At 41.1% G+C, this 9,767-nt stretch overlaps 1 pseudogene; it reads left to right on the forward strand.

Moving 5' to 3' along the window:
* Positions 1-3,677: 3,677 nt before the first annotated feature.
* LOC101603082 lies at positions 3,678-4,365 on the forward strand (annotated as a pseudogene).
* The last annotated feature ends 5,402 nt before the right edge of the window (positions 4,366-9,767 follow it).

The following is a 9,767-nucleotide window of genomic DNA, read 5'->3' on the forward strand; positions in this document are numbered from 1 at the left end:
GAGCCAAAGTTTTGGTCCTAAGGCTCCAGTAACACCAGGAACATGAATATCTTTGAGGAAAGCAGTAAGACCAAGAATCAGCCCAAGGGAGAAGGAAGGTAGAATGCAGTGGAGAAGTCCATTGCAGAGAAATATGTCATACAGTGGCACTGACCAAGCTGTCTGGGACTCACATCACACCAGGTTATCCCTGGAAGAACTCATGAAGCTTTGCGATATGAACTTTCTATGGCATGATTAGGCCTTGCTTTGGATTAGCCCTTCTTTAGGAGTCTCCTATTTCTCCATTTTTGGAGTGAGGTTGTTTACCACTCCCTCCTTCCACCCAGCACTATCTATGTTCACAGTATGTGACTTTCTTTTAGAGTTTTTTACTGTCACACAGGTATTTACTATGAGGATCTGAAGAAACATTTGTGTTGGCCTTTTAAGCAATGCAAGGTTGGTAGAATATCAAGACATATGGGAATGTAATAAATAAGGAAATGCATGTGTGCTATTCCACATGAGTGGAAGAAGCAGGGGGTGAGAAACTCTATGAGTCTTTCTCCATTAAACGTATGTTGTGTGATGTACATCTCAGGGGTGGTGGTCTATTGGGGATGGAGACAAATGGTATGGTGATGCACCAATATGGCTCATGGAATTAGAAGAAAAATGAGGAAAAGAAGATAAGATACCATCATTAACAGATACTCCAGCCCACCCCTCAAAATATCTTGTGTCCATGCTATGGAGTGCAAATGATAAAAATAGATTCTGCTTCTTATGACAAGAAAGGCTGACATATGCTAGGCAAGGCATAACTCAGGATATGAGGTGTTTAAGTCTTTGTCCTGGTTTGCCAGTTATCACATTCTTTCACTATGTTCATCCTCACTGAGACACTGTCAGTTTCTCTCCTAGAGACAAAGGCTGGTGTTTGACTCAGGATGATATCTCCATACTGTTACCAAGTAATGGAATAACATGTATACAAGGTACATGGGAGATGAATTTTTACATATTATATTGGTGATATACATTTTAAAAACCACTGCTTAGAGATATTTTCTTCAGGTATAGGACTGTGTGTGTGTGTGTGTGTCCCTACATCCATTTAAGAAAAAGTTTTTTTAGAGCTCTATGGGAAAATCAAATAAGGAAACAACAGAAAAAAACAAGAACAAACTCCAGAGATGATGGTTGTATCAATCCTTCTCCTGTTATTCTATTACAGTACTTGAGGCTGTGTACTTATAAACAAGAGAGATTTGTTTAAATCATTAGCATAGAGGATGAAAGTTCAATATTTGTAAGAAGCATCTGTCCTTAGGTGTGAGTCTGTGCCACAGCATGGTATGCAAGTGGAAATAAATAAGCTAAATTATTTATTAGATATATTGTGTAACAGCTAAACAATGCCAAAATCACTAAGGAAGGCCACAGTTTCTGGCTAACCACTCTCTTGATAGTTGATCACTCAGAGCACCAGTATGAATTCCTTCCAGTGGCCTCTCATCTAGTGATGCTGGCACACACCTCCCTTGAGACCTTATGTTTTAAAGGTTCTGCTGCTTCTTACCAGAGGCAGTCTATGGACCAGTGTTCAGTGCAAAAACATCCAAGCCTGCCATCCCATACCTCCAGTCATCAACTAATATAAAAAGAGGGTTTAGATGTTAACATGATGTTTAGACAAACAACATGCATAAATTCTGTAAATAACTTCATCAAATACATTCCACTGATATTTGGGTATTTTCTTCACTCCTTTAAGTTACCATGAGAATGCCAGGCCTGTGTAGACAATATCTTTTACATTTGGCCCTGGAATCAATAAAATCAGAAATAAACTCAGTGTCCTAAAATTTCATTACTAGTGGGTACTAACTACATCAGCAATCATAAATATGAAGAGTCTAGAACAAGAAAACACACCTACACATATGAAGATGTATCTGTGTGTATATATGTAAATGTGTGTGTGTGTGTGTGTTTGTTATATACCATACACATATACACATTGTGGTAGTTTGATTCCAGTGTCCCCCATAAACTTAGGTGTTCTGAGTGCTAGGTTCCGAGCTGATGGGGTTTTGGGAATTAACAACTTCTAGAGCAGCATATTTTTCAGAGAGGTCTTATGGGTAATATAGCTACCCCCACATACCAGTATTTGGAACATTTTCCTGTAGCAATTGTCCATCTGATGTTGCCAAGGAGGTCATGTCCACCCTCTGCTTGTGGCATCATTTTCATCATTTTCTCCTGCCATCATGGAACTTCACTTCAAGCATGTAAGCCGAAATAAAACTTATTTCCTACAAACGGTCTTGGTCAGTTTTTTTTTTTTTTTTTTGCCAGCAATGTGAACCTGACTTCAACACAAATACACAAAAAGTCAACCTTAAAGTGTATGATATGAACATATCTAAAGTAGCAGTGTTTTTTTTTTTAAGTAACCATGTCTACCATCACTAGTCAACACCTCATGCTAAAAACCCGTGGGAAATAAAAAATGGCAGAGAAGCAGAGTGTGGTGGCCATATGCATTTAATTCCAGCACTTGGGAGGCAAACATAGGAGGATCCCAAGAGTTCAAGGATGGCTTGAGACTTCACAGTGAATTCCAAGACAGCCTAGTCTAGAGTGAAACACTATCTCTAAAAAAGTAGCTAAATATGGTAGATTATAAACTGCAAGAAACATTCAACCTGTCTAGTTCATGAGTATAAAAGACTATTCTGCCAGGCCTATCCTAGTGGCGCACACCTTTAACCCAGCACTTGAGAGTCAGAGGTAGGAGGATTGCTGTGAGTTTCAGTGCAACCTGAGACTCCATAGTGATGTCCAGGTCAGCCTGAGCAAGAGTGAGACCCTACCTCAAAAAACCAAAAAAAAAAAAAAGTGTTGTATCTTCCAAATTTTCTTATGGTGGTTGAATATTGAGTGACACAGTTTGGAGAAATCATGGTAATGTCTCTAAACCTGTACTGTATTGCTCCACAATACATGATTGCAACCATGGCTAAGACAACATACACACACACACACACACACACACACACACACACACACACATATATATATATATATATACACATACATACATACATACATACATATACATATACATATACATATACATACATACATATATATATATACACACACACACACACATATACATGGTGTTAAATTTATTTAAAATACTCCTGAAGTGTCTATTCTACTTAAACAAATAAAAATATTTCTGAATCAAAATGTTTTTCAGGGAGAACAGAAAGCTACTTTTTTCCAATCTGAATTAATTGAGAGTTAATGATTTAAGTTTTCTGATCTGCTATTCCAGAAAAACAATACATTCCTACATTACTACAGTGAAATATATTGTTCCAAATAATAATTATATCCATCAAAAATTTAAAACTATCCTTCAAATGTCTTCTATAAAAACTGGCCTCAAGAAGAAATATATTCTCTGAAGGTGAATACATGTAGCCTAGTCAGGCATAAGATTCCTGGGGACTTGGCCTGCACTGAGCTTCTAAGAGAAGCTGACTTCGCAGCTGCCCCCAGCCCCGGGCCCAGCCCCTCACGATTTGCATGCTTCTAGAGCACATCCCACTGCCCTTGGGACTTCATAATTGATGTGTCACACCCTGTGCAGGTGTCAGTCACACTCAGGATTCAGCATGGACATGACAGACCCCACTTTGCTCTTGGGGCTTCTGCTGCTCTGGATCCCAGGTAAGCAAAAGCCAGAGAATGAGTCTGAGATGCCTAGCTCTTTTGTGATTTTATCTTTGCTCTTGCTTTATTATGTAGTTATTTAACTATGTCTCCAATCTCAGGTGCCAGATGTGACATCCAGATGACACAGCCACCCTCCTTGTCTGCATCTCTAGGAGACAGAGTCACCATTACCTGCAGGGCCAGTCAGGATATTAGCAACAACTTAAACTGGTACCAGGAGAAACCAGGGGAAAGTCCAAACTCCTGATCTACTATACATCCTTCTTAGATTCTGGGGTCCCATCCAGGTTCAGTGGCAGTGGATCTGGGGCAGAGTTTTCTTTCACCATCAGCAGCTTGGAGTCTGAAGATATTGCCACTTACTACTGCCAACAAAGTTACAGTGGGTTCCCACAGTGCTACAAATCAGAACATAAACTTTCTAGGAAAGCAGAAGTAGGGGTCTGGGCCACCCCAGCTGACTCTCCTGACAACTTGACCTACAGAAACCATTTCTCAGTTATAGGAAAGCATTTGTTCAAGCTCACTAGAAGGTGTTTGTTTTGGGAGAAGAGGCAAAAGAGTTTCTTGCACCTAAAATCTTCCTCTTCTTTGCCAACAATACAAAATGGCAATGCCATGATTTAACAGAGGACATCATTGCTTAGGAGCAGGGAGTCTTACAGGTAAGTAGAAACTACTGTTGTTTTTCAAAACACATGCTAATTTCAATACAGAAAAGGAGCTTGTAAGCCACAACAGTTAAAAGCTAATGTATATTATTGAGAGACATTAGAAAGAAATTTTCCCCTGGTGATTATTCAGAATGCCGCAGCCAGTGGGGATTCAAACAAGGACCTGAGAGGAAATAAACCTGGATGAGAGACAAAGGACACAAAGAAGGAGACCAAGTTATGTTCTAATCAAGGTCTTCAGATTTTTATTTTTTACACAATGGCTATATAGGGGAAGAAAGTGGGGAGTTAATCTGGCTGTCATGATTTAGGGTTGAGGGATTGTTAGGGAAACTAGAGGAGATGTAACCAAGTGTTTATCTAACTTTGCCTCAATGGCTTAACAACCTGACCTCAATGGATTAACAGCCTGACTGTGTCAGGCTTGACAGCCTGACCATAAACTGGCCTTTTGCAAAGGATAAGATTCTGCAAGCAGTCTGCTGACTAACATTTCTAATTGCAAGCTGGATGAATCAGCTTTCTAATAAATGAGTCCATTTAAGAACTGGCCCAAGCAAAATGGAGAGGCTTTTGCTCTATGGCTCCTGACATCTCCTCCCTTCTTTTATACAAAAGAGTGGGAGGCCCACTATTCAGCGGTGGGCTTTTAACCAACTGGGGGAGCAATGACCTGACTCCTCCCATGGGATGTCTTTCTCCCACAATCTTGGCCCTTGGTACCTTTTGGGGAAGGGAGGCAGGGCCTATGTGACAATAGTTATGGTACCAACCTCCATGCAAGTCAGGTTTTTCTCTCAGGGAATTCTGAAGTGGTCCAAAAGGGACATTCCCTTGTGGTCCTTTGCCTCACACTCATGTTGGTGCCCATATTGCACTCACTTTATTGTGAGCCAATATGCATAGGTCTGAATCCTATGCAGCTCCTAAAGGAGGGGAGTCACCTGGCACATAGAAGTCCTGATCAATCAGGTCCAATCAATGATAGTGGATTTGGATGGGCTTGGAAAGGGCACTGTCAATCTGTTGTTTAATAAAAACAGTGAGGCGTTTAAAAATCCATGGGCCAACAGAGAGCAAGAGCAGGATTCCTACAAGGGGTCCTAGCAATGGTAGAAGATAAGGCAACAACCCATTCCAGGCACCCAAGAAAGGGTTGTCAAACAGCTCCTTTCATAATTTCCCAATCTCTTCCTGATGTTTTATAATGCGATCTCGAACAATTCCTGAGTTGTTGGCATAAAAGCAGCAGTGTTCCTGTAAAGTTAAACAAATTTCTCCCTTGTCTGCAGCTAAAGATCTAATCCTCGTCTATTTTGTAAAACTACTTCAGCTAGAGAATCAACTTGATTTTGTAAGTCCTTGACTGATTCATATACCAATTTTACATTAACTTCAAGTTGTTGGGACAACTTTGTGTAGGAGTGGTGGGCAATGCCCACCCCTGCTGACCCAGTGGCACAGCCACCGGTTATCCCCAGCCCTATGATGAGCAGTATAAATTGGACTGCTCTGTGATGATGGGGAGTAAAGGTGTCAAAGCTGGGAAGAGGCACAGGCTGGCCTCCAGGAACAATATCTACATCAGGCAGAGGACAGCTGGGGCACAAACTCCAGTCCAAATTGGGGGAAGAGCTGAGTAAGCCGTAGTATTTCCACAAACTAAGGTTTTGACCTTGTCAATGCATATGGGACTTGTGACATTAATTATAGCAGAACAAGAGGTAAAAGAAGCAAGTCCCACAACTATGTCAAAAGAATTGTTCTGAGCCTTGCTAAAGAAGCAAGTGGAGGAGTTAAATCCCATAGGTTGGACCTTAAAGGGGGTCATTAAGATGCATTCCTGACTATGTGAAGTGTGATGGGAAAAATTAAAGGGGGGAATGGCTAAAGGCCAAGAAGTTTCCAGAGCCAAGCATAGCTAGCAGTCCTCTGCCAAGTGGGGACTGGTAGCATTAAGTGCAAGGTGTGTAGCAGAGATAATATCAGTGGTCTGGGGGTCTAATTTTAACCCTTTGGGTTTGGGGAGCAGGAGGGGATGATAAACTACTTTGGGGATCATAGAATCAATTATGGTTTGAACTTTTTCTTGTACCATAATTTCACAAACCTGATCACTGGGTCCCCTATCTGATACATGTACTGGGGCTACTTTTGGCCAGCATGCGTTCTTTCCTGGAGTAGGAATGCAATTGGCCTTGATTAGACGTTGATTTTCAAACACTTGAGGATTAAGAGACCAATCACCCTGCAATGTTCCCCCATATATACGGTGGGGAATAGCAGTAAAATACTGTACTCTATCCTTTGAACACTCCTGGAAAGAGTCATAGCATATTGCATTCATCTGATTTACATATTCACATTCAAGTGGACATTTGCCATCCTTAAGTGGGGGCTGTGGCTTTGGTTTATCATAGCAAACCCAAGACTGGGGGGGGGGGCAAAGCCAGTTCCTGTATAGGAAGGCTCCAAACTAAGGCAGGCCTTTTTATTTCCACAATCAGCTACCTGGGTACATCTTTTAGGTCTTAAGGAATGTCCTCCCTGGCATTCACATGGGAGCCCAAATAGTTGCTCTCTAAATTCTTGGGGGTTTATTGTTTTTAATCCTCCTGTCAAGGAATGTGGTAATTGAAGGGCTATGAAAGCAAGGATCAAATGGCTGTAAGGCATCATTGTGTTATATACATCTAGAAAGAAGCATTTTCAGGGTTAAATGCAACACATAGACACACGAGAACAACACAGACACAGAGGGCCCAATAGAGAGCTGTGTGTCCTTGATGGCCAGACGAGCCCGCATCCTCCAGGGATGGTTCATTGATGCCAAACACAGTGTGAATGGGAGTCAGCCTCTCCAGCAGGTCAGCTGTGTCCTCCAGGGCAGAGTCATCCTGAGGTCCTTCCAGCTTTGTCCTGTCAGGGAAAAAAGGAAATTTTCTCAGGGAAATATTTTCTCCCTGGATATGTGAGATGTCACTGGAGGATCATCAGCTTGTTTTACAAGTCTCTCTGGCAGCCATCTTGTAGCATTTTCTTTGGTGTTAAACAAGCATACTAATCCTCGGCCTCAGAAATTAATGGGCAGGCCTGTGACCACATAAGGTTGAACGGTGCCCTGATCGTCGTCATCCTTGTCCTCCCACTGAATAACTTCAGAACTTAGAGGCCTGTCCAATTTCTTTGAGATGGGTCATGGAAGCGGTGAGAGGCCAAGATGCAGGCCAATTTTTACTGTAAATCATTGTAGCATCTGCACCAGTGTCTATAAGACCTTCAAAGATTTTTTCTTTTAATTTTGAGAGGCCAAATATAACCATTTTAACTAAAAAAAAGAGCCCAAGCCTGACTTAGATAGAGAACTAGCCAGCTAATGTGCTGACCTTTTGCTTCTGTAAACTTTGCTTGCTTAATTGTTGCTTTTTCCCCCTAAAGTTTCTGAGGAATCTCCATTTTAAGGGCATTCCAGAAACACTCCACTGTGGGGAGCCTCCGGCCTCTGACCACCTGCTTAGATAAACCTATCATTTCAAAAGTTGTAAAGTGCTACTGTTCATTTAGCCCATCACAATGGAGATTACCTCATCCTTAGTGCTTTCTGACCCAGCAGGTTCCTCTGTTTCAGATTATCCCTCCCCCAATCTTACCTGTCTCTGGTTACCTGCTGGACAAAATTCAGAGAGAATTAGGATAAAATCTGAGGGAGCCAAGAACATGTTCTATAGTGCATAGCTCGGACCTCTGTGCAAACATTCACAGTAGACTTCATTAGACACTTGAAGAAAATAGGCAATAGGCATAAGAAAAGCAGAAGGCAAACTCCCACAGCTGCAGAGCTGCCTATCCAGGAACTTAGAGAGTCCCAACCAGACAACACAGACTTAATTGCAGTAAGTAAATCATTAGTAGCCTTAGTGGCATCAAAGTCAAGATGACTGTTCTGTATAGCTAGAATTTTTGAAGTTAATCAAATCTAACGAAAAGTTATCATGGTGCCAAATTCCTTCCAAGTGCATTTTGACCTTTACCCAGTCTTCATAACTAGCATTGTAAGTTTTAGAAGTGATGCAGATCCACTGGTAATCTGCATGGCATCCTAATCGAGCTCTAATCTTTATTTTTTGAAGTTGCTCTCCCAGGGCTTGGCATAGTCCTCCTTGTTGTAGGAAGAGTAGATCTAATCCCCTTTTATTTTTCCCACTCATGAGAAGACACTCTAACTACTTTAGGGGACTGGGTAAAAGACATCAAATCATTTACTATTTCCTGCTGAATGGGACACGAAGTGGGGACTTGTTGCAGTTAGAGTCTCTCCCAGAGAGGGGAACTATTTTAATGGACCCCAGAGTGTAGGAAGATAGTCTTGAAAGAGAAAGCTGGGGAGAAACAATAAAAATAAGGAATTAATGAGAAGTGAGCACATAGCAAACTGGTCTTTTTGGAGGTCGAGGGAATCCAGGTAGATAGGCTTGGATCGTCTCAGGATCATCTGAGGATGAGCTGGCTGAGATTTTCTTTTAGAACTGTTCATTAAATGGCACAGTAGTGTTTAACATGGCTTGCAAAACAAATGAGATGTCAGCAGAGTTATCAGAAACATATACACAACATTTAATCTTGATAATAAACAGCTATTGGGTGTCATTAAAAGCTGTACAAATATATTTTTTGGTCTCAGAACTTATTTACATATTTTAGATTTGAAAATAACCCTTGGAACATCTATAGTTTTTTTTTCTTTATTATAGGATGAGAACTGTGGGGAAAAGATGTCTTAATGTTTTTTCTTTTTGTTTCCCTTCTTGAAAAGATCTTGTGTTACTTAATAGGTCATTCATATCTTTAAGGTATTTTATATCTTTGGTTATAAATTTCTCTCTGAGTGTTTAAGACCATGCAGATAGCCAAAAGTTAATTAAGGATTAATTTTAGAGGTCATTAATGGCTCTCCAAAGAGCCTACTGCTGAAGACACCTTACGTGGTTGACATATAAAATGGAGTGACATGGCTGGAAGCTGGAGGAGAGTCAGTCCCCAGACAGTCAGCATGACTGGGGGAAAATGACCATATCTGTCCAAGAAACTCATGGTCTAAATTACTTAGTAGCAAATAACTGCCGTGATGCTCATATAAGTACAAGGGTGGCACACAGCCATGGTGGGAAACCAACTGCTCTTCATTTGGCTAACTGATCCACTCAGTGGAACAGAACCCACAGCTGGAGCTGGGAAACGAGTCAGAACCATATCCAAACAAGAGCCCGCTGTCCATTATCAAGCTCCCACCAATCGAGGGCTAAAAGAGGGCCTAAACCTATTAAATTCAACACAGAGAACAATCAACTCCTACCA

Source organism: Jaculus jaculus, chromosome 6 (genome assembly GCF_020740685.1).
Source record: "Jaculus jaculus isolate mJacJac1 chromosome 6, mJacJac1.mat.Y.cur, whole genome shotgun sequence".
NCBI lineage: Eukaryota > Metazoa > Chordata > Mammalia > Rodentia > Dipodidae > Jaculus > Jaculus jaculus.